Source organism: Hordeum vulgare, chromosome 3H, assembly GCF_904849725.1.
Source record: "Hordeum vulgare subsp. vulgare chromosome 3H, MorexV3_pseudomolecules_assembly, whole genome shotgun sequence".
Lineage (NCBI taxonomy): Eukaryota > Viridiplantae > Streptophyta > Magnoliopsida > Poales > Poaceae > Hordeum > Hordeum vulgare.
The window spans coordinates 167,611,065-167,636,618 of NC_058520.1; the positions used below are offsets into that span (position 1 = coordinate 167,611,065).

At 47.4% G+C, this 25,554-nt stretch overlaps 1 pseudogene across 1 annotated transcript; it reads right to left on the reverse strand.

The window, feature by feature from the left end:
* Positions 1-10,681: 10,681 nt before the first annotated feature.
* LOC123443378 lies at positions 10,682-25,082 on the reverse strand (annotated as a pseudogene). The gene is made up of 9 exons (XR_006630646.1): positions 24,735-25,082; positions 23,445-23,909; positions 22,674-23,048; positions 18,610-18,822; positions 16,829-17,200; positions 16,431-16,674; positions 16,201-16,348; positions 14,160-14,527; positions 10,682-13,534 (listed from the first exon to the last, which is right to left on the reverse strand). The product of XR_006630646.1 is annotated as a receptor-like protein kinase FERONIA (transcript).
* Between the last annotated feature and the right edge of the window lie 472 nt (positions 25,083-25,554).

Here is a 25,554-nt window from a genome sequence, read left to right on the forward strand (position 1 = left end):
AAAGAGAATCGTAGAAGACACCGTGCTTCTATTGCACGGAGGGTGCCGAATCGTCTTGTGCCTTTGTCATGTATTATCTGAAATGCTCAATGCACACGATTAATTCACTAAGGTACTGTCATCAATCACCAAAATTACTTAGGCATAAATATGCCCTAACACACTATGTCCATAGGTTAGTCCAAAATATGATATAAAATTGCTATAAAATGATTATAAAACATCCAAGAATGATAATATAACAACATAGAACAATAAAAAAGTATAGATACATTGGAGACGTATCACGGAGTGCCTCTACATACCCTTGTAGACTCCTAAGCGGAAGGGTATATAGCACGGTTGATGTAGTCATAGTCTTCATGATCCAATAGTGATCTGGTCCGATCTAGTGTCAAACGAACGGCATCTCCGCGTTCAACACACGTGCGGCTCGATGATGACTCCTACTTCTTGATACAACAAGAGAGGAAGCATAAGTAGATAGGATCTCAACCAACATGACGACGTGGTGGAGATGGTGGTGTTGCAGTGCCGGCACGGCTTCGCCAAGCGCCTCCGAAAGGACGTTCGAGTAAGAAACGGGAGAGATGGGAGGAGGGCCATAGCCGTGGGAGAGTCTACTGCTCCCTTGCTCCTCTCCACATTTATATAGGCATGGGAGGGGCTGGTGGCTTGCCCTCCAAGCCCCTAGGGTTGTTGGTCAAGGGGGAGGAAGGAAATCCCTCCTTTCCTTCTCCACCGATCATTATCCCCCCATTTTAGGGATCTCGATCTTATACTTCCGGGATATGATCCTATTCATTTTAATGGGGGCATACTAATGCACCTAGACCAAGGGTGTGGGGACTTTCCCCACTACCCACGTCCATGTGGGTCCCCATGCAGGTGGGCCCCACTCCGGAACCTTCTAGAATCTTCCAGGTACAATACCGAAAAATCCTGAAAATTTTCCAGAACCCTGAATATGACTTCCCATATATAAATCTTTACCTCCACTATTCTAGAGCTCCTCGTGATGTACGGGATCTCATCCTTGACTCCGAACAACATTCGGTCACCAATGTACATATCCGAGTACTACTCTAGCGTCATCCAGCGTTAAGTGTGCGGACCCTATGGGTTTGAGAATCATGTGGACATGACCGAGACACCTCTCCGGTCAATAACCAATACCGGTACCTGGATGTCCGTATTGGTTCCCACATATTCCACGAAGATCATTATCGGTTGAACCACGATGTCAAGGATTTAGTCAATCCCATATGCAGTTCCCTTTGTCGAGCGGTATGTTACTTGCCCAAGACTTGATCGTTGGTATCTCCATACCTAGTTCAATCTCGTTACTGGAAAGTCTCTGTACTCATTCCGTAATACAGGATCATGTGGCTAACTCCTTAGTCACATTGCTTGCAAGCTTCTTGTGATGTTGTATTACCGAGTGGGCCCAGAGATACCTCTCTATCATATGGAGTGACAAATCCTTGTCTTGATCCATGCCAACCCAAGAGACACCCTTGAAGATACGTGTAGAGCATCTTTATAATCTCCCAATTATGTTGTGACGTTTGATACACACAAAGAATTCCTTCGGTGTTGGTGAATTTCATGATCTCATGGTCATAGGAACAGATACATTGACATGTAGAAAGCAATGGCTGTAAACTGGATACGATCAAACGCTATGCTTAAGGTTTGGGTCTTCTCCATCACATCATTCCCCTAATGATGTCATCCCGTTATCAAATGACAACTCATGTCTATGGCTAAGAAAACTTAGCCATCTTTGATCAACGAGCTAGTCCAGTAGAGGCTTACTAGGGGCACTTTATTGTCTGTGTATCCACAAATGTATTTGAATTTCCAATCAATACAATTATAGCATGGATAATAAATGATTACCATGAACAAGGAAATATGATAATAAGTACTTTATTTTTGCCTCTAGGGCATATTTCCAACATTCTTTCACTTGCACTAGAGTCAATAATCTATTTCACATCACCATGTGATTAACACCCAATGAGTTTTGGTGTTCTATCATGTTTTTTCTTGTGAGAGAGGTTTTAGTCAACATGTGTGCCACACTCAGATCCATGTGTACTTTGCAAATATCTATGTCATACTGTAGATGATGGTATCATGTTCCAGTTGGAACTATTCCAAATGACGGCTCCACTATACGAATCCGGTTTCCTACTCACATATCCACATTGGTGTCAAAGCTTGCATCGACGCAACCCTTTATAACGAACTCTTGCATCACTTCCATAATCGAGAAAAATTTCCTTAGTTCTCTAGTTACAAGGGATAACGTTGACCGCTATCAAGTGATCCACTCCTGGATCACTCTTCTACCCCTTGACAGACTCATGGCAAGGCACATACCAGGTGTGGTTGATACGTCTCAAACGTATCGACTTTTCCAAACACTTTTGCTATTGTTTTGGCCTCATTCTTGCATGACTTGAATGAAACTAACCAGGACTCATGTTGTTTTCAGCAGAGCTGCCTGTATGGTTTTCTTGTGTGCGGGAAAATGGATATTTAGACGTCCCGGAAAATTCCCATAAAAATAGAGAAAATCCACGCACCGGGAGGGACCATGGGCCACAAGATGGGCCATAGGGGAGCCACAGGGGCCCTAGGCGACCAACTCGCGCGGCCTGCCCCCTGGCTACGCCGGGAGGCCGCCTAGGCGGGGCCCAACCCCTCTGGTACCCTACTTTGGCTCATATTTCTACCCGTGACGAGGAAATTCCAGAACAGAAGTCGTTTTGCAAGTTCTCGACACGGAGACGCCACCACCCTCGGTTCTTCTGCGGGAGAGCTAATCTGGAGGCTGTTTTGGCCTCCGGAGAGGGGAAATCGTCGCCGTCGTCATCACCATCACCACTCCATCATTGTTCCATGGCTTCTCCCATCATGTGTGAGTAATTCCTTGTTGTAGATGAAGGGGATGGTCGAGATTGGATGAGTTAGATCATGTAATAGTTCGTCGGATTGTTGGGGGCATGTTGCCTATCATCTACTATGGTGTTTATCATCTTTGCTACTACTTGTTACTCTTAATGCTTGTCACTTTGGGCCCGAGTGTCATGATTTCAGATTTGAATACCTTATGGTTTCATGAATATATTTGTGTTCTAGATCCTATCTATGAGTAGTATGCATATATTATAGTCCGGAACCGGCGATCCCAATGGTGACATCTTGGGACACCAAAGGGGATAGACTATAGTTTGAGGATTCCATGTATCCATTGATTGTTAATTCTTTGTTCCGGTGCTCTTTGACAGGAGCACCTTAATCTCCATAAGTTCCCTTTGGCCCCATTGATAGCGGGATGGTAGGACAAAAGATGTTGTGCAAGTTCTTATTGCAAGCACGCACGACTACCTTGGGATACATGCCTAATGTTTGATATATGCCTAGATGATCATTACTTTTCTATGTGCCTTGCCCCAAGTTAAATACATGATATCTCTCATCCATGACCAACCATCCATCCCCTTAGCCACAAGTTACTTTGCTGTTAGTCACAAGTTACTTTGCTTACGTCATTTTACTTTCGTTGCTTTGCCACTATTATTTCCGTTGCAACCATCACTTCCATATCACCGTTGCTACTAATATTTCGTTGCCAAGCAAGTATCTTTCAGGTGCGGTTGAATTGATAACTCAACTATTAAAGCTTATAAATATTCTTTGGCTCCCCTTGTGTCGAATCAATAAATTGGGTGAACTTACCCGCTAAGACTGTTGCGATCCCCTACACTTGTGGGTTATCAATACCTTTTTCTGGGCCGTTGCCGGGGAGCATAGCTTTATTTACAAATCTACTTGGAGTTATTTTGCTTGCTGCGATTTATTCACTATGGGTAAGAAAGGAGACCCCAAGGTTACAATTTTACCATCCACTACGAGAAAAGGTACGGTTCTTAGCACTAGCGCTACGCTTGATTCACCTTCCGTTATGAGTAAGTTTGCTTCACCGCCATCACATGCTGCTTCTACCGAGTCTGTTATTATGCCTGATACTATTAATGATGCTTCCACTACTATTGATGAACCTGGTTTACTTGGTTATTTTATTGAGTCTCATATTGCTAAGGCTCCTAAGCAGTCTGGAATTGAACTTCCTGTTACACGCTACCCCATTGGCAGATCTTTTGGTTACCCAAACTTGAGTGGTCTCAAGGAAAGAATTATTGATGATGATTATATTGAACTTGATGATGGTTTATGCAGGGAACTTACAGAGTGTACTGACTCTGACCCTACTTCTGTTAAAAAGCTGCTTGAAAAGCATTCTATGAAGAACAAGTTTACTCATGATCCTAAGTTTGCTTCTTCTCCTATTTGCATTGAGGATGCTTATTTTGATTTCTGTGTCGATCTTTCACTTATATCCATAGTTGAAGCTGACCCTTTTTATGGCAGAGAAGATGACGATGCTATTGCACACCTTACCAAACTCACTGAGTTGGGTGGCTTATTCACTACGGAGGACAAGAAGAGAAATTATTATGTTATTAAGCTACTTTCTTTCTCTTTGAAGGAAGATTCTAAACCATGGTATGATGCATTACCATGTGGTTCCATTAAGAGTCCTCAAGATTTAGCTCAATCTTTTGTTGCTAAATATTTTCCTTCTAATAAGCAACATGCTGCTTTACAAAGAATTTATAACTTTAAACGGTTGTAGGATGAGCACCTCCCTAAAGCTTGGGGGAGGTATTGCACTTTGCTTAAGGCTAGACCGGACATGGAATTCCTAAGAATGAATTGCTTGATATATTTTATGCTGGTCTAACCGATGAATCTAGAACCTATCTCGATAGTTGTGCTCGTTGTGTTTTTAGAGAAAGAACACCGGACGATGCCGAAGAATTAATGGGCAAGATATCTAAGAATCATAATGATTGGTCCGTTCCTCAAACCACCTCCATCACCCAAGAAGAGAGGTATGCTTTTCTTGAGCCCAAAAGTTATGCAAGAAGCCAAGAAGTCTATGGAAGAGAGAGGTATAAAAACTGAAGATGTGAAGAATCTACCTCCTATTGAGAAATTATGTGAGCCTACCACTCACCCACCTATGGTAGAGGTACACTCTCTTTTAGAATTCAATGCAAGTGACGTCCCTCATGGTAAGCCTCCTGATCAATGTTTAGATGAGCTTGATAATTTCATTGTCAAGCAAAATCACTTTAATGAGCGGATTCAAAGCGAATTGCATGATAATTCCCTTGCTATCAAAAGTTTGCTTGATGTTTTAAGTAGAACTGTTAATGATGTTAAGGGTCTTGTTAAGCATTTTCATATGGTTCAAACTCAGCTTGAACAAATTTCTAATGTGCAAAAAGATTTGCTTGCTAACAATGCCAAACAAGTTGATACACACGCATATGGTATAAAGACCCGAGGCGGTACACATACCCACGAACCCCTTTATCCACAGGGGCATCCAAAGAGGATCGAGCAAGATTCTCAATTGCAGGAAGAAGACATTGTCAGCTCTCCGAAGAAGAAGAGGAAGAAACACAAGGAGGCTGACAACTCCAATGATCCCATAATTGAAGAAGAACCTATTGTTGATCCTAATAGTATATTTATTTCCGATGCTGAAACGGAAAATGGTGCCGAACCTGATAAAGATAATGAGAAGACCGATCGTCCTGAGATTCGAGAAGAAGAAGCACCCGACAAGCGCAAGAGGTATACTAGAGAATATTTTGTTGCAAGAAAACATGGGAAGGAAAGAGAACCATGGGTACAAAAATCAATGCCCTTTCCAGGTAAGTTTTCAAAACTAAAGAAGAAGAGCATTACAATAAATTTTGTGAATGGATGAATCCTCTTTTTCTTCAAATTCCTTTGACCGATGCTATTAAGTTGCCTCCGTACTCAAGCTATATGAAAGATATTGATACTAATAAAAGAAAAGTTCCTAATGAGGCAATATCTACTATGCTTGCTAATTGTTCTTTCAGTAGCAAGATTCCTGAGAAGCCTTGTGATCCAGATATTCCCACCATTCCTTGATCCATCAAAAATAATTATGTCAGTGCCTTTCTCTCTTTACAAAAGGCTATGTCTAGATAAACTAATCCCTACAGATATGTCTCTTCAAATGGCTGATAAGTTAACAGTCGTTCCTGTAGGTATTTGTGAGGATGTTCCCGTTGAAGTTGCTAATTCCTTGATCCTTACTGACTTTGTTGTGCTTGACATGCCCGAGGATGGGAGCATGTCTATTATTCTTAGTAGACCTTTTCTTAACACCGCATGTGCTATTATTGATTGCAATAAAGGAAAGGTGACCTTCAATGTTAATGAGAAGGAGCACACGGTATATTTTCAGAAGAAGATTGATAAAAGGCATGGCCTTAATTCTATTGAGAATATTGAGACCGTGGAGGTTGGAGAGTGGGATTGTCCTCTACATGTGCACCACAAATACAAAACCATTATGGTGGGGACAATATCCATTGAAATAAATGTACCATGATTGCTTTATAAGAAGTGAAACTTTTTGCTCAATATAACACCTATTTGGTAGTAAGACTTGATCAACCTTGCTAACAAATATGTTTTATATGAGTAAAAATAGAAGCTTGTTATGTTTTCAACCTTGCTAACAGCAGCGATGACGACGCTGGGGAGTGACTCGTCGTCAGACTCCCCATCAGAATCCGTGTGACGGACTGGGACGTCGATCAACATCGCAGAAGCCTCCTCAAGAGCAGGCTCCATGGGCATGTTGATCGGTCCGGACGCAATGCATCCGGCGGTGTAAGCGCAGGGCCCCGCCGAGCGCGTAAATTCAGCCGATGCCGCGGACGGCCCCACGGTGGGCGCCAAATGTCGGTGTTTACTCACAACATATGCCATGGGTAGGGTAAAGATGGTGGGAACCGAAGTGACACCGATGGGCGCTGGGGACGAGGTTGGTACAAGCATGGCACACACGATGTACCTAGGTTCAGGGCTCTCCGTAGAGATAACACCCCTAATCCTGCCGGAGTGTATAATGTATCAAAGAGGCTACAATGTGCTCCTGGAGCTGTTCTGCGGAGGAGGAAGAAGGAGCAGCCGGCTCGCGTCTACCTCTCCTGTATGAGTGTGTGTGTGAAGGATTGACCGACCCTCTACATGGAGGGGGCGAGGGGTTTTATAGACGAACCCACCGACCTATAATAAGGATAAAAGTACATGAGTGGGACCCGGCTGGCAGCCTCGCTGGCTAGCCAGGGGGCCCACGGGGGTCTTGTCTTGTTGCTGGAGGGGCCCGCCGGCTGCGAGGTCCCATCTGGCTATGGGGCCCGCCGGCTAGCCAGTAAGGCTCTCGCGTAAGGACGACGCAGGACACATGTAGTACGTCCGGCTCGTCTTGAGAGATTCGTCATGGGGTGCTAGTACGGCCGTCTCCACTGTTCCTACGCCGAGTGTAGTAATGGAATGGGAGTTTGACGGGCCGACACTGTGCAGGATGATGGATCGGAGCCGGAGTAGATCAACGGCATGGCTGCCGACGTTGTACCTGTCGTGTGCTCCAATCCAGTACCTTGGTTGACGTGTAGCCACCTTTAACCGTAGGGTCTCGTCAAGACCTACGGCCTGATGTGACTTGAGCTCCCTAGCCGGTTAGTCGCTTAACTAGCCGACCTGGGCACGGCCGTCTCGCCTCTAGCCGGCCGGCATGGCCTAGACGGCTAGAGGGAGGTAGTCGTCTCGCCTCTAGCCGGCAGGAGCTTCCTGGCCGGCCAGAGAGATTTGGCCGTCTCGCCCCCAGTCGGGAGGTGCTTCCTAGCCGGCCAGGGGTACTTGGGCCTCGTAGAATGATTCATGTTGTTCCTTCAAGGTAGAAGGCAAAGGAGTAGAATCGATAAGCCTACCCCGGGGTTATCCCCCCGTCACATCATGCCCCACGAAAACGCACCAAACTAACTGCCCAGTCAGTCGAGTGTGTTTTTTCTCGGCTACAGCGATGAGCACAAGGGCTATAGCTGTTGGGATCATGTTGGTCGTCGATTGCGCATTTCGTGTGATGTGACTTTCGATGAGTCTCGTCCGTACTACCCTCGCCCTTCCTCCTCGCGCTTTTCTATGGATGACCTTTCCTTTCTTCTTCTTCCCGATACCTCCTCCTATGTGCCTCATGTCTCGCCCCCTTCCTCTGGCACATCTCACTCTTCCTCATCCATCACCGACACCACCTTCATCCTCCTCCCTACCCTCACCATTTGTATCTCCTTCCCCTTCATCCTCCTCCCCTCCCTCATCATCTGTCTCTCCTTTTCCTCTCCACTACACTCGCCGTCCTCGTAGTGAAGATGATCCTACTGACGTGCCCTCCACTTCCGGAGCGCCTCCCTTCACGCCTCCCCCGATTCATAACCTTCGTGCTCGGCCTTGCCCCTCGCTCTGATACCATGTTAGGAATGAGCAACTAACATTCACAGGGGGCCAAGGGCCAGTACATATACATTGTTAGAAAGTATTAGTATTAGTCTAGGAGTCCTTATTAGTCTATGTTTACTTTCCTTGCACCTCAAGTCATGTGTAATATATATATGCCCCTTGGGCCTTCAATAAAGACAAGTTGCATATTCCTAACATGGTATTAGAGCCTAGGTTTAGGTCCCCTCCGCGTCCCGCAACTCACACTTGATAGTTTTTTTCCACCTCTCCTTCGATCGAACAGATCGATTCTTTCCTACCGTGATCGATCTTGGTCTCGTTCCCGGCGTGCTAGTTCCAAGCAGCCTCCTCTGTCCTCTCCTTCGATCTGATATAGCGATCGCCTAGATCAATTCTTGGATCGGACAATAAGGAGACGGGTCAACAACATGGCAGCGCCGTTCCAGATCGCCACTCTCGCCGGCCTGCTCTCTGCCGCTCGTCTCGAGCACGCAGGTTCACCGACCGCCGTCCCCGGATGTCTCACGTCCGGCCGCTTCATCCAAGATCCCAACCATGCCTGCCCTCCACCTCCTCTCGGCCAGACGCTCCCTCCCCTCGCAATGCCGCCATCGTCCTTTGGCCATCTCGCGCTGCTCTCCCTCCCCCTTCACGCGCCCTGCCTAGGTCCTTCCTGGTCAATGCTCTCTCTAGGTCAGGAGATTGGGCCGCCCCAGTCAAGGCTGCCTCCAGATCGGGTTGGTTCTGCACCCTCCAGAGCCAGATACCGGGTCGGCTCGGTCAACGTCGTCACGCTGGATCTCATCGCCCTGAAGATCGCCGCCGCCCCAGTCAACGTCGCCCCCGTGCAGGTCTTCCGTGCCCGCCCGTGCAGGTCTCCCGTGCAAGCCTGCGCTCCCGCCGGCTGCTCTCCAAGTCTGCCGCCGGGACGATAGGCCCTCCCGCGAAGACCGACCATCGCCGCCGAGTGATGACCAGCGATTCATCAGCCGCTGCTCTGTGAACATGTGTTCCCATGTGCAGCTGCTTCTCAATCGCGTGCGTCACCTCGTGCAGCCGTACATGCGTGTTGCTCTCCTGCTGCTTTTGCTTCCGATTTCCGTGTGCGTGGCTGCTGCTATCTCCTGCTATGCTGGTTGCTGCTGCATGCTTGTCTGCACTAGCTGCTAGCCTGCTACATAGTGCATGCTACCTGTTGCTAGCTGCTTACGTGCTGCTACTGCTAGCTACTTCCTGCTGCTACTACTCTGTTGTTTTGGCCTCTCCGTCATTTTCCGTTGTGTCCACCAAATCGGTTGATATTTTGTGTTTTCTCATGCCATTCGAGTCCACCATACCTTAGTTCGTCAGCCTTTCTTCGGTCCTGATCCTTTCTATACAACTTTTGTGGCTTATTTGCCCTTGTTGTTTTCTATAGAATTTTCTGGACTTCTTTTGCATTGTCGATCTACGTCCATCATGCCTTATCCGCTGAGCTTCTTTCGCCGACGGTTGTCGTGGACTATGATTTTCTGCGCAATGCTTTATTCTCTTGATGTGTCATCTTCTTTTGACAACCCATCTTCTCTTGATACTTATCTTATATCTTCAAGTGATGCGGTGTCTACCTCTGATGTGTCATCTCTTCGTTATCTCCTTCGGCGACTCGACAAGTTTTGAAGACTCTTCATGCTACGACGACACTCTCAAGACGCGGATTTGGATTATCATCTTTTTAGTATTACACTTCTTCGAATGCAATGTTATGCAATAGCATTGCATTTGAGGGGGGTGTTAGAAAGTATTAGTGTTAGTCTAGAAGTCCTTATTAATCTATGTTTACTTTCCTTACATCTCAAGTCATGTATAATATATATATATATATGCCCCTTTGGCCTTCAATAAAGACAAGTTGCATATTCCTAACATACATGTGGTAAAAGGCAAAAAAACTCCTTATACAATGGGGATACACAGTAGAGATTATACACATCTAACACTAAGGCACTCCCCGTAAATATGGGATAGACTATATGTAAGTAGCCTGGAAATTTGTTTGGTAAGTTAATTTTTTGCGTCACTAGATTAAGATCAAACGGCTATTCTTCTTTCTTCTTCCTCTAACTTTCTTCCACCTTCAAACGGTTCCTCCTCTTACAAAATTGACTTACCCAAATTACAAACTCGGTCAACTTACATCTAGCTGTTGTGTGTAAATATACTCCAGCTATTGACACTTCCATCAAATCAGATCGAGACATGCAAATTACTCTGCTAGTTTCATTAAAAGGGGTTGATTAAATTCGAGTGAAACCATCTGTATTCGCTAATACCTTAGCTACATGAACACTGACTCATACACTAATGTCTGCTTCTAGTTATCAAAATCTCCATGTCCTTGAAACTTACATTGATCTACGTACTAGAGAGAATCTCAAAATTTAGCACCAACAACACAACACATAGCACACTCACTTCGCTCTTTACGCCCCCTGGAAACAGGGAGCCGCTCGGCTCGTGTCACCGGCCGGTGGGTTGCACGAGCTGCGAGAAGGCCGCGCGGTTGGTTATGTCGTCGTCCTCCTCCTCAACTATGACGCAAGCGTCGCGCGCCCTGGACGTGGACGACGTCCCGATCGTCGTTACGCTGGCGGTGCTCCCGTAGCTGTTGCTGGGCTCGAGCACCGGACGCCCACTGCCACTCCCGTCCTCTTGGGCCTGCCGTCGCCCGCTGGCGCCGTCATACGCGTCCTGCAGCTGCATCGCGAACTCGAGGTTCCACAGCACGTCGCCCATGGACGGCCGCTCCATGCCTTGGTCGGCGAGGCACTTCTCTGCCGTCTCGGCGAACTTGATGAGGCACTCTGGCGCGATCTGATCCTTGATGGTCGGATCGACGACGTCCGGCAGTGTGCCCTTCCGCTGGCAGCTGAGCGCATAGTCGGCGAGGCTGACCTGGTCCCTCGGCAGCTGCGGGCTCAGCGCCGGCCGCGCCATGAGCACCTCGAACAGCACGACGCCGAAGGAGTAGACGTCCGACTTGTCGGTGAGCTGCTGCCGCCGGAAGTACTCCGGGTCGAGGTATCCGAAGCTCCCCTTGACCATGGTGCTGACGTGCGTCTGGTTCACCGTCGACGAGCCGGACTTGGAGAGGCCGAAGTCCGAGACCTTGGCGACCCAGTTCTCGTCCACGAGGATGTTGGTGGTCTTGACATCGCGGTGGATGATGGTGTACTTGGCGCCGGTGTGGAGGTAGTGCAAACCCCGCGCTGCGCCGATGCAGATGTCGAGGCGGTGCCGCCACGACAGCGGCGGCTTGCCGCCCTTGTTGTAGAGGTGCTCCCGCAGCGTGCCGTGCTCCATGTAGTCGTAGACAAGGACCATCTCGTTGCTCTCCTCGCAGAAGCCGATGAGGGAGACGAGGTGCCGGTGCCGCAGCTTGGACAGCATCTCGATCTCCGTCTGGAACTCCAGCGCGCCCTGCTCCGACGACGGGTTCGACCGCTTGATGGCCACCTTGGTGTCGCCGTCCACCACGCCGCGGTACACCTTCCCGAACCCGCCCACGCCGATCACCAGCGACTCGCTAAAGTTCTTGGTCGCCGTCTTTATCTCGGCGATGGAGAAGTGGCGGCACATGCCCGCCAGGTTCGCGGCGAGGTGGCCGGACGACTTGCCGCTGGTTGTGGAGTGGTACATGGGCAGCCACCCGGAGGTGTGCGAGTCGCTGCCTGTGAGCTCCCTGTTCTTCTTGTTGTGGTACACCACCACGCAGATGGCCGCTACGATCCCGACCGCAGCGGCGCCGCCCGCCGAGCCGCCCATCACGGTGGCCATGTTTGCCTGGTCCTTGGATTTCTTGGACTTGTCCTTCTCACTCTGGCCCAGCTCCGCCTCCGCGAGCATCTTGGAGGGTGTGGGGTCCGGCGCGGCGAGGTTGCCGGAGGTGTCGTTGAGCTTGAAGACCTCGAGGCCGTTGAGGATGGCGTCGTAGAACTGCGGCCTGAGCGCGACCGAGGGGTGCATGGCGACCCACATGACCTCATCCCCGGGATCGTCGGCCATGTGGACAGCGAAGTCCTTGTACACCGGCACGCCACGCTCGGACGTCATCTCGATGACGTCGGCGTCGGACTGCGCCGTCTTGTTGTTGATGTAGATGTCGAAGGCGCGCTGGTTGGGCCTGTTGAGCAAGAGTTCGCAGAAGTGGAGGCGGACGACGTAGGTGAAGTTGCCGTCCACCTCCATTGTCCAGGTGAGGTTGTAGTTCTGGTTGACGCGCGGGTCGGAGCCCATGGAGCGGGTGCCGAGGTAGACCTCGACGGGGGCGGCGTACTCGGCCGCCTCGCTGGGGTACTTGACGTGGAACCGGGGGCCGGCCGTGTAGCTGACCCCCTGCATGACGCCGAAGACGTAGGGCGTGTCGTCGAACCAGGAGCGAGCGAGGCCCGAGTCGTTGGACGGCGGGATGTAACCCCCGCCGATGTTGAACCGGTACATGGTCTGGAAGGAGGAGGAGGCGATGTCGACGGTCTGGTCGGCGAAGCCCACCATGGTGGCGGGCTCCTCGAAGATGTCGGGCATGGAGATGAGCTCCAGGCCGTTGATGTAGGCGTAGGTGACGTTGCTCGTGGACGTGGTCGTGGGCGTGGGGGCGAAGGTGACGGCGATGATTCCCGCGGGCGTCCGCGGGATGGAGAACTCCCGGACGATGTAGGCCTGGGTGAGCGCCTTGGTGGTGACCCACACGCTGAAGTTGCGGAGGAGGGTGAGGCCCGAGGAGGTGGACACGGAGAAGCGGAAGTCCTCGGGCGCGATCCCGTTGTAGGAGGACGGGTAGAAGTGGAGGCGGAGCCAGTGCCGGTCCTTGGGGTTCACCGTGAAGTTGTACACCGTGTCCACCGTGAAGACGCGCGCCGTCATGTAGGGGATCGTCGACGGCAGCGACGAGTCCAGCTCGTCCGCCGCCGCCATCAGGGACGACTTGCCGGAGTCGCCCAGCCACATGTTGTTGTTGGTGTCCGCCAGCCACTTGCGCCCGTCCGCGTCAAGCCCGTCCGCCGTCGAGCCGCAGTTGAGCAGGATGGAGTCCGCCGGGCTGTACGGCTTGGCGTCCGCCGAAACCGCCACGAGGAGAAGCGCGAGCAGCCTGCTAGCCATCTCGTCTCGATCTACAGAGGGAGGGACCACCGGACCAGTGAGGTGGGGCGATAGAGAGGCCAGAGGTTAGTGGTGAAAGGGAAGAGAGGGAGTGTTTGACCGCGCGCGGGAGAAGGGGCGCTGAAGACGAATGTGTGGGGAGTGGGAGCATTTGCCGGGAGCCATGCCATGCATGCAATGGCTGGAGGACACCCGCTTCTTCAGGAAATCCCTTTTGCTTTCACAAAACTCCCCCACGGCGCCGGTACTACACCAATTACCGTCTGCAGGCAGGCCGGTACACCGGACGCGCACACACACACAACGGAAATCTGCTGCAAATAGCTTCCACTCCCTGTTTCAAAACAAAAAAAAAAATGCGTCAACAGAACCACCAGGACCTAGGGACAAAAACCTCGAGCAAAATCATTTCCTTGGTACAAAGCCATCAAATGTTGTGACGACCTACTAGTCTTTTGCAGGTGGCCAAGAAAAATGGAATTTACAGGTACTGCTTCCGGATAACCGGCCAGGTTACTAACACCACCAGCCTTTGAATGGGCGGTTAGAGGCTCTACCTTAAACACCTACTCATCAAACACCCCCAAGATCATCGACCTTCGTGAAGATCTTCCGAGAAAACCGCCGTTCTTGACATGTTTTCAGTCTCAAAGGGGCTGAGGCCCGAGAAGGGTCCAGATGAGAACATGGATGAAGTGCCATCAGATTCATAGGTTGTTGCAGTATGCCGGACATTAGGACGAGTAGGCGGTGTCGGTATAGATTCCTGGAACTCCGTGGAGCGTTGCACCATCTTGAGTGACTGCACCACCTCGCCCATCGTTGGCCTTTGGTTCGCCTCCGGGGAAACACAGGCTGCTGCGATTGTGCACACTCTCACAAAATCATCTTTTGGATACTGCCCACCAAGCTTGGGGTCAGCTAGTTCCTGTAGTCTATCTTTATCCCGAAGAACTGGCCGTGTCTGTGGTTAGTCCAGCAAAAATAACAACATTATTAGCTTATTGCACATACTTATGCACTTACACTTACTGATAATCAGTTCTATAGATACGCCTTATGCTGAGATTTAATGAACTACCCTCCTCCCAAACTAGCCACTAAGAAATACAACAACAAGTCAACAACAACAAACAAACAACAAACAAACAACAACAACAACAACCAAGCCTTTCAGTCCCAAACAAGTTGGGGTAGGCTAGAGTTGAAACCCATAAGATCTCGAAACCAAGTCATGGCTCTGGAACATGGATAGCTAACTTCCACGCACCCCTGTCCATGGCTAAGTCTTTGTCGATATTCCAAACCTTCAGGTCTCTCTTAACGGACTCCTCCCATGTCAAGTTTGGTCTACCACGACCCCTCTTAACATTCTCAGCACGCTTTATCCGTCCGCTATGCACCAGCGCTTCCGATGGCCTCCGTTGAATATGTCCAAACCATCTGAGACGATGATGGACCAGCTTCTCTTCAATCGGTGCTACCCCAAGTCTCTCTCGTATATCATCATTCCGTACCCGATCCTTCCTTGTGTGGCCACATATCCATCTCAACATGCGCATCTCTGCTACACCTAACTGTTGGATATGTCGTCTCTTGGTTGGCCAACACTCCGCGCCATACAACATCGCAGGTCGGATAGCTGTCCTATAAAACCTGCCTTTTAGCTTTTGTGGCACTCTCTTGTCACAGAGTACGCCAGAAGCTTGGCGCCACTTCATCCACCCAGCCTTGATTCGGTGGCCCACGTCTTCATCGATATCGCCATCCTTCTGCAACATGGACCCCAAATATCGAAACATGTCTCTCTCCGGTACCACCTGCCCACCAAGGCTAACCTCTCCATCCTCGTGCCTAGTTGCACTAAAACTACACCTCATGTATTCTGTTTTAGTTCTACTAAGCCTAAAACCTTTCGATTCTAGAGTCCGCCTCCATAACTCTTAACTTTCTATTAACCCCCGTTCGGCTATCATCGACTAGCACTACATCATCCGCAAAGAGCATACACCATGGGATATCTCCTTGTATATCCCTTGTGACCTCATCCATCACCAAATCAAAAAGATAAGGGCTCAAAGCTGACCCTTGGTGTAGCCCTATTCTAATCGGAAAGTCATCGGTGTCGCCATCACTTGTTCGAACACTTGTCACAACATTATCATACATATCCTTGATGATAATGTCAGTGTTGTGGACAAGGACTACACTGAAATTTCATTAATGACCATACCCAAAGCCTAGTCACTCAAGCTAGATACAGAACATAACAGTCTGTTTCAGGCTTTCTACCCATGTCTGTGAGCGTTTGGGGAGTGGGAGGCATACATATAAAGAACACTCAACCAGTTACACGTCACGTTTTGCTTTCCATCCAGCGGTATTTTACTGTTTACGCCTAGGACACTCACAACTTGGCTGCTCAATAGTTATTACTACAATAACAGACAGATTTGTAGTACGATGTACTACCTCCGTTTCTAAATATAAGACCTTTTAGAGTGTAGATTCACTCATTTTGTTCCATATGAAGTTCGTGTTGGAATCACTAAAAAGGCATATATTTAGGAACGGAGGGAGTAAAAGAGACTAATGCAAAAATAACTGGAGATGACATAGAATAGAAGGAAATCTAACCCATGTGACTAGGTTTTCCTGCCCTGAAGATTGTGACATGTCCACAGGCCTCCTACCAGTGAGTAGTTCAAGTAGAACAACTCCATAGCTATATACATCACTTTTTACAATTAAGTGTCCTGTCATTGCATACTCTGGCGCTACGTACCTGAAAGACACATCAGACATATAAAGCAAAAGCAGAACAGAAATAGCTGGATGTAGCTCAGGGCAGAACACATTCAGCTTACCCAAAAGTTCCCATAACACGAGTTGAAAGATAATTTAAGCGCCCTTCTGGCGCCTGTTTGGCCAAACCAAAATCAGACACTTTAGCATGAAAGTCATTCTCAAGCAATATATTAGAAGCTTTGAAATCCCTGTGGATTACACTAGGCTGTGAATCCTCGTGAAGGTATGCTAATCCCCTTGCAGCATCAAGTGCTATCTTCATTCTGGTGTCCCAATCCAAGGGGCAGTTAGCGCCTAATGAGCCTGTAAAATGAAAGATGCTGTCAGAGTCATATTTTGGACATCAGGAAATTACAATAAGATAACAAATTTAATCTAATGAAAGATTAGTTTCAGTTGCAACTAAATTGGGGACTATGCAGCAATGGTTCAGAAAGAAAAGGTTGGCAAGCCATACCATGAAGCCAAGCTTCTAGGCTTCCATTAGGAACAAGCTCGTAACAAAGAAGGCTTTGTGACAATTCACGGTTGCTATAGTATCCAATGAGTTTCACAAGATTGCGGTGGTGCAATCTGCTCAGCATCTCCACTTCAACTAGAAACTCCTTATCTCCTTGGTGCCCCCCAGTAGTAAGCTTCTTAATAGCGACAGAAGTGCCATCACTTAGTATCCCCTTAAAGACACGGCCAAAACCACCTTCCCCGAGCACACTTGAAGCCTCAAAGTTGTTTGTTGCTTCTTTAAGTTCTTCATACGCAAGGAACCTTGTACTTGTGGGGCGAGGAAGTGATTCAACTGCAGATACTGCATCTGGTGTTCTTTGCTTGGCTGTTACAGAACAACAGATGATGTTAATACACATTAAAATGATTATGGAAACAGACGTAATAAACACTGGGAAAGAAATCAAACATTGGATTATTTGAAATTGACTAAGAACTTGAATGAATCATAGGGAGCTACGTGTAAAGTATCTGCTTCTATCCTCATGTAATAATAATCTTCACACGACTACAACCAGAAATACATTATCACCTTTCCCAGTCCATAAATATGTAAGAAAGATGCACTTCTCTTAACATGACAAGCCATGAAGACCTTAGTTCAAATGTATTGCGCTTGCGTGAGTGAATTCGAATCTCAGAGTATCTTCCCAATGCTAATACGGTTAGGAGAATTCTCTGCAATGCTTTCACTGCCGTGATCCAATATGCTGTGATTTGATCCAGTAATAGTTACAATTTACAAATGGCTTAGTCTGGTCGCCTAGGCATATTTTAACACAACTCAGAAATTTCTCTACACAGAGTAAATGCATCATATTACATCTCTAAACTCCCAAATTGCATGTCTAAGTTCTTGAAAAAATTTAAGTTGGTTGGTTAGGCCCCAAACGTACCATGCACAACTAGAGTGCCGATATGATAGATTGATTATTATTCACCCACATACCAAACTCTTCTAAGATCTTATGACAAGGGCGATCAGGAGGAGTGATAGTGACAACAGCCCTTGCCTGTGCTTGAATGAAATTAGCAGTGAGGGTAGCTTAGATCTTGAGATCCACTATAATGTGTCCCCCCCTTACCATGGAGAGGGAAGTCCACCACATAGGTATATCTGGGACCTAATTGATCTACATCTACTTAAACATGTTCAGGGACTTAGATATATACAGGTCGGGAGCTTATTTTGACCCCTCGAAACAAGTACAAGGACCTAGAGTGCATATCATTCAGCATCTGTTCACTTCTTGTTAATGCAAAATAGGATGGGCATGGGTGAATTTTGGGCCAAGAGTGAATTCCATGTATCATACAACCGTTATTTGAAGGCTGCACCTACCAGCCAGTGACAGCCAATCAACTACCATAGCTGGTTTTCTTGTACCAGCCTACATATAGATTGGGTTCCAATATCATGGTTGTTGCCCACCAGCAAACCAAAGAGACATAATATCTCTACCATCGACAATACTGATGCTTCTACTGAACATTAGTGTAGCATTCAAGCAATAGCTTCTAGTATTAGATATGATAACTTCATATACAGATCTCAATAAGGGGAAAACTACACACAAAGTCAAAAAAGATGAGCATGGACAATTATGCAAAAATTGGGGAGTCGTTGCATATAGCATGGTTTAAGTAATCTAATCACATTACGTTAAATAAAATAGATAAACTATTTTTTTAAATGCAAAGAATAAAGGAAGGACTAGATAACTCGACACATACGTGTTTCAACAGGAGGCACCTTCTTCTTTCCTTTCCTAAATGTGCAGAAGCAAATAAATAAAAGAATCACCAGCACACCAATTAGAGCACCAATACATATGCAAATGACAGTGACCAGGCTCAAGTGCTTGCTACTGCTGGTGTTGTCACTCGTTTTTGGTAAGGCAGATGATGTAGATGGAGACGCCTTAGGTGATATCATGAATGATGGAGCTAAAAAATGAAACAGAATACAGAGCACTGTTAGGAGAGAAATTTAATGTTAAAGAGGGTATAATAGTAAATAAGACACATACACACACCAAAAGAAAGGGCACATTCTGCAGATGGAATACCCGTAATCCGAAGATTTTAAGTAGACACAGAAAATATCTGTAAAGATTTTAAACCAGTTCTTTAAAAGGCAAAACAATATGTAATTTACATGTGCCCGCTGTTGGCTTTTGAACGTGCGTATGCAGCTGTACAGGCGTGCCTACGCGATTCTTGCTTCGGCCGGCTACTTGACGGAACTTGCGTAACTAGCGACACGAATAAAACTGATTTGATTTGATGGCTAAAGGCCCGTGTCGAGCCTTTGCTTTGTATTGCTTTTCGTTTTTCTGGTGTTACAATCAACACCCCTAGGGTGTCTTTTATACACGTCCACAAGGGACTATGGAAATAGACTAGGACTAGGAATCCTAATACTACTAGGACTCGGTTTGGCTTTCTTTCCTAATCCTACATGAGCAACATGATTAACATCTACATTCACCTCCTTAATCTTGTTGCTTGACTTCACTTCTTGCACTCCGACTTTCCTCCTCATCTCGATGAACTTCTGTCGACCGAGGGACTTGGTGAAAATATCGGCAAGTTGGTCTTTCGTGTTCACATGTTGAACCTCGATCAACCCTTCTTCAATGCACTCCCGGATATGGTGGAACCGGGTATCTATGTGCTTGCTCCTTTCGTGATGAACCGGATTTTTGCACAACGAGATTGCAACTTGGTTATCGATCTTCAGTGACACCTTCTGCACCTCCCGCTTTGCAAGAATAGTTAGGAGTCTTCTCAGCCACACTGCTTGACAAGCCGCCGTGTTTGCCGCTATGTATTCTGCCTCGCATGAAGACAGTGCCACCACCTTTTGCTTCTGAGAATTCCAGCTAATCGGATTCGGGCCAAGGTAGAAAACCATGCCCGTTGTGCTCTTTCGGTCATCAACATCACCTGCCATGTCGCTATCTGAATATCCACGAAGGATCAATCCTTCCTTTCCCTGTCTGTACGTGCAACCAAGATTAATGGTGCCTTTCACATAGCGCAAGATTTGATTGACCGCGCTCATGTGCTCGGTTGTCGGATTCTCCATGAAACGACTCACGATCCCGACTGAATAAGCCAAGTCAGGTCGGGTATGCACCAAATATCTTAGGCTGCCCACAACGCTTCGATACATTGTGGTGTCCACCGGCGGATTTGAGCTACGCTTGCTCAACTTGTGACGTTGGTCCATTGGAACTTGTGTCGCGTAGCAATCTGACATGCCACACTTTTCCAATAACTTGATCGCATAAGCCGATTGACATAGGGAAATCTCTCCGGAGCTTTGCTTCACTTCGATGCCCAAGTAATAGCTGAGTAATCCCAGATCACTCATGCTAAACTTGTTCTTCATTTGCGCCTTGAAACGTTCAATTTCTTGTACGCTATCTCCGGTGATAATCAGATCGTCGACATAAACTCCAACTAGCAGGTTTGAGCCTTTGGAGTTCTTTGTATAGACTGCGTGCTCGAGGGGACATCTCTTGAACCCGAGCGAGACCAGACTTCGGTCTAACTTTGAGTTCCAAGCTCTTGGTGCTTGCTTCAACCCGTAAAGTGCCTTCTTGAGCTTGTAAACTTTCCCTTCTTCGCCTTTCTTCTCGTAGCCGAGGGGTTGTTCCACGTACACTTCTTCTGTGAGATCGCCGTTGAGGAAAGCGGATTTAACATCCATATGATGAACCTTCCAATCCTCTTGTGCTGCCAAAGCTAGGAGCACTCTCACCGTCTCGATTCGAGCAACCGGTGCAAACACCTCATCATAGTCAACTCCTTGACGTTGAACGTAGCCCTTTGCAACGAGTCTTGCCTTGTACTTCACAATGGCACCCTCCGTGTCCTTCTTTAACTTGTAAACCCACTTCAAACCTATCGTCTTTTGGTTTGGAGGTCGGGTTACCAAAGTCCACGTGCCATTGCTCTCAATTGCCTTCATCTCCTCATCCATGGCGTGCGTCCAGCTAGGACTTTTTCTCGCCTCTACGAAGTTCGCCGGCTCCTCAACTCCGAACAGACATAGTCCGGAGTACTCGAGCGTAACTGGCTTTGTGTACTTGTAGACTTTCTTGAGGGTCTTGTAGCGACGAGGCCCTGAGGAGTCCGTTGTGGCTTGCGAAGGAGGCGACACAAATTGTGTCGGTGTTGATGCACTTGAGGAAGACGGCTGAGACCTTGGTGTGTCATCGACATCCGTGTCGTCGGCGTAGTCGTCGTGACCGTGACCATCATCTTGATTGTCGTCGTCACTATGCGCCTCGTTGTCGATGTTGTCGTCGAGATCTCCACCTGTGTCGTGCGCGGCGTTGTCGCTATCTCCTTGCGACCTATGCGCGTCATCGTCGGTGTCGGCACCATGATGATCACTACCATTGTGGTCACCTTGGTTGGGTGTCTTGCCAATCACCTGGACATCCTCCCCTGCATCATCATCAGTTGGAAATTCAACTGCAAATATGTTACTGTTTGGAGCATCGTCGGCTGCGGCGCTCCAATTCCACGCTTGGTTTTCTTCAAACACGACGTCGCGTGAAATCCGTAGACACTTGGTTTGTGGATCGTAGAAACGGTATGCCTTGGTGCCAGAACTGCTCTCGTATCCGATGAACACCATCTTGGTGCTACGATCGGCAAGCTTTGAGAGGTGCGGCTCCGCCGTCTTCACATGTGCCACGCACCCGAATGTCCGTAGATGAGACACATTCGGCTTACGTCCGTAAATTGCTTCATACGGAGTCTTGCCGACCACCGCCTTCGTTGGAGCCTGGTTGAGAAGATAGACCGCCGTCGAGACAGCTTCTCCCCAAAAAGTCCCCGGCAGGTTCTTGCTCTTGAGTAAACTCCTTGCCATGTCAACGACGGTTCGATTGCGCCTTTCAACGACCCCATTCTGCTGCGGGCTAATTGTGTAATTCGGCTCCCCTTGTTATATACAGGCGGCATGCTTGTTTTCCCTTTCTCTCCTTTTTGGACCGAATGAGTTGGGCACGTTCCGTGGCATGGTGGAAGTTGAATATCTAGCACCTATCTACATTATCTTTTTATACTTAAATAATCCATCCTTTTCTACATACTTGGCACTTTTTACCAAATAATGTACACCTAGAATTGTATTATAGATACAAGTGACCTCTTTATTAATATTGCAAACAGAAATAACAAGGTGGGAGGGTGGGAGAAATAGCTAGAATTAACCAGAGTAATTTGGAAGACAGTAGATTGGGAATTGCAGATTTGTAAAGCAAATGGTATGGCAATTTTGGTCAAATTGGCATGTTTCTGGAAACATAGGTAGTACTTCTTTGACACATCAGTCAAAAAGGTTCCTACTTTAACAAGTTGGTACTCCCTCCGTTTCAAGATAATTGAAGATCTAGAATTGTCCTAAGTCAAACGTCATTGAGTTTGACCAAGTCTATATAAAAATACAAAACCAAATCCACTTCATTAGATTCATTATGAAATGAATTTTTAGAAAATGAATATATATACAGAATAATACAAAAACAAACAAATATATATTTGGTCAAATTTTAGAAAGTTTGACTTAGGAAAATCCTAGAACTTCAATTATTTTGGAATGGAGGGAGTAGTTCACAGTTCACACCATAGGCAATTGGACATAACTAGTATCATCAATATCATGAGCTGATATTCTTCAATCTCCCAACCAAACTACACACTACAGACAAAAAAAATGAAGTGGCATTCCAGTTTTCTCTAACATGTAAAAGAACATGAAGATGACGAAGGATTACCAGGAGCTGGACCCAATGGCCTGAACCACGTTAAATTAATAAGATTGTAGTCCCCGACCAACACCGGATTGATCCGAACTGTATGCGAGCTAAGAGAATAATTCATTGCAGTAACTTGATCCGATGAGAAGCTATTTCCAGTGTGGGGGGCTATGTCCATTGTCATATTTAGCCCAGAAGTTCCAACAACATAGAAATTTACAATCTCAAACTGCGTGACCCGCAAGTTGAGCTGCGACGCAAGCTCCTCAAGAAATTCGTTGCTCCAATTTGAATTCAAGGAAACATTGTGAAGGAAGAGCTCAACTCTAACTGGGTAAACACAATGGCAGTCCTGGCTCCCTCGTCTTTGTACCATGTTTGGAGCACAACAACCTAGTAACAAAGAGTGGATTAAAACGGAATCGCCTGTTTGACAGCGTATCTAGACCAAATATCAAGATGTACTACAAACCATAAGTATCTATAATTGATGTCAATGTTATCCATCACTGTTCATTATTTATGAAGCTGCTATCAATCCTAAAGTTCATTTCATCAGTACCATTCCAAATTGATGGATCAAAACACAATGCTTGAATTAGCAAATGCCAACAAACTTACATAATTTTACAACAACTGGTACTATGATCGGTCATGAGGTGCTATTTCAACAAATAAGGACGCCAATTAGAATAAAATACACAAGCATTTCTTGTATATAATTTGGATCATGTTTGACGTAACGAAATCATCTGGAATTAAATTATTTCAGGCTCTAGGAAAACTTACCATCATGTGGAGATACTGGGGGCTGTACTAATCCAGAAGGAGCTGCACTAGTATTCAAAGCTGCATCAGGGGGAGCAGCATTTTCATGAGTAGGAACATCTTCTGCTAAGCGCCTGTTATGCTGCAGCGAAGGATCAAACAGGTCCGGGGAATAGAAGGAGAGGTCAGAAGAACCAGAGATGGAGCTATAACTCGGTGCCGAGATAGGAGGGTGCACAGATGACAGAGCAGATGGCGATGAATATAGCTTCTTTTGCCTATGCTGATGCATTGCAATACTTGTGCCAACTTTGGCTTGGGACATGGTCCGAACTGGACTCCATCCTTGTGAAGGAGACATCGCAGGAGTGTCAGCCTTTAGGGCCAATGTTTTGGCAATCAAATTGGTCTTGCTGATAAATTCCAGAGCCAATATAACAACCAACAAATTAAATAAAAGTTTCCTTGGAGCATCTTCAAACAGTCCTGCCAGGAAATAGTACAGTCAAACAGTCAGCATCATCTTGAGACAAGGGCATGTTGCAAATTGCCCAGAAAAAGATGCAATCTACAGAATTTAGTGCGAACAGCCCATTGGAAAAAAATACACAGTAGGCACAGAGACCAAACTGGCCAGATCCAAATGTTATTCAAGATCATAAACCCATCTAACGGAAATTAGCTAGATCGATGAGAAATGAGGCTTCGGATTTTAATTACAAAAAATAACACAGAACAGACACACTTGTGTATATTCCAAATCGATGGTTTCCTACAAAGTATTCCTTAAACTAGTAAATATTTCTCCTCTGTACCAAAGAATCTGTCTATAGAAGCAGAGCCTTTGACACAGAAGGGGCAGAAAAAACAGTGTAGTGGGTCTCATCGAGCGCACGGGTTCATGGCATCAGCCAATCTAAGCTCTTGAAGCATTCCTGAATGTGACCTACTCACGACGCCGAACCGAGGCCTGAGTCCACCATTCCCACGACTCCCAATCGAGCTCCAAATTGAGCTACCAAACAAGCACATCGACTAAGGTCCTAGAACAGCCGCCCACCACGAGCATCGAATTGGGCGTCCCACGCACCCTCCGCCTCCGCCCAAAAGCCTCGCCGTCACCTCAACACAGCACAGAGAGAAAGACGGGCCGGGCGTCCCTCCGGCGCTAAAACCTCAAGCCGCTCCCCCCTAAATAATCGCGCCACAGCCCGGATTTCCAACCCAAGCAAAGCAAACAAGGCATCGAGGTTCCGGCGTTCCAAAGCAACCTTGGAGTGGCCTCAGATCGAGGGAGGCTGGCAGACTGACCTCGGCCGGAGCGGCGCATGGCGTGCCCGGGCCGCGGCATCCCCGGCGGGGCGATCTACTGCTGGCGCCGGGGCGCCGGCGACACGGGGCCCATGGGACGGCGGGGAGAGGGAGGGCTAGGTTTTGGGGGAGCCGGAGCTGCGAATTTGTGCCCCTCTCCTCCACCTTTCGCCGTGGTGGCCTGGACCTGGACCTGGACCTGGAGCCGAGCCCGAGCTGCTGCGGTGAGGGTGGTTTTCGCTTTTTTGCGCCTCCGCTGCTGCTGGCTGCTTTTTCCGCCTGCGCGAGTGACTTTTCTTTCCGTTGGCAGCGTACGCTCGAAGGCCAACCTGAAGGCAGTCAAAGCTCCCTCCAAGCACTCACTGCCAGATGCCAGAATTAAGAACGTTCCGTGCGTGAGTTTGACAGCGCTTACCACGGGTTCTAACTTCTAAGGCTAGACAAGTTGCTGCTTAGTTTATTTAACAGTGTCAACTTCTCGCAGAAAAACAAAAGATACGCTAGTTATCAATCAATTTATCATAGTATTGGAATACAGAAAAACTAGCGTAGGTGGAGGAAAACCAAGCTAGGACACGCTAAACTAATCACTAGGTTAGGGTACCATACCAATACACTACTAATCTACTTACCAGACGTCTACTTTAATAACCCTAGAAAGGCCAGAAAGGACGATGCCCCGTAGGCTACAGTTGTGAACCTTGGATGCGCATCAAATCCGGGTAGACGCAGATGCGGCAGACATGGATGCCATGTACTAGTATTTTCTTTTCTTTTCCCCTCGTGTATACTCCATTTGACCTCCGTACCAAATTGACGG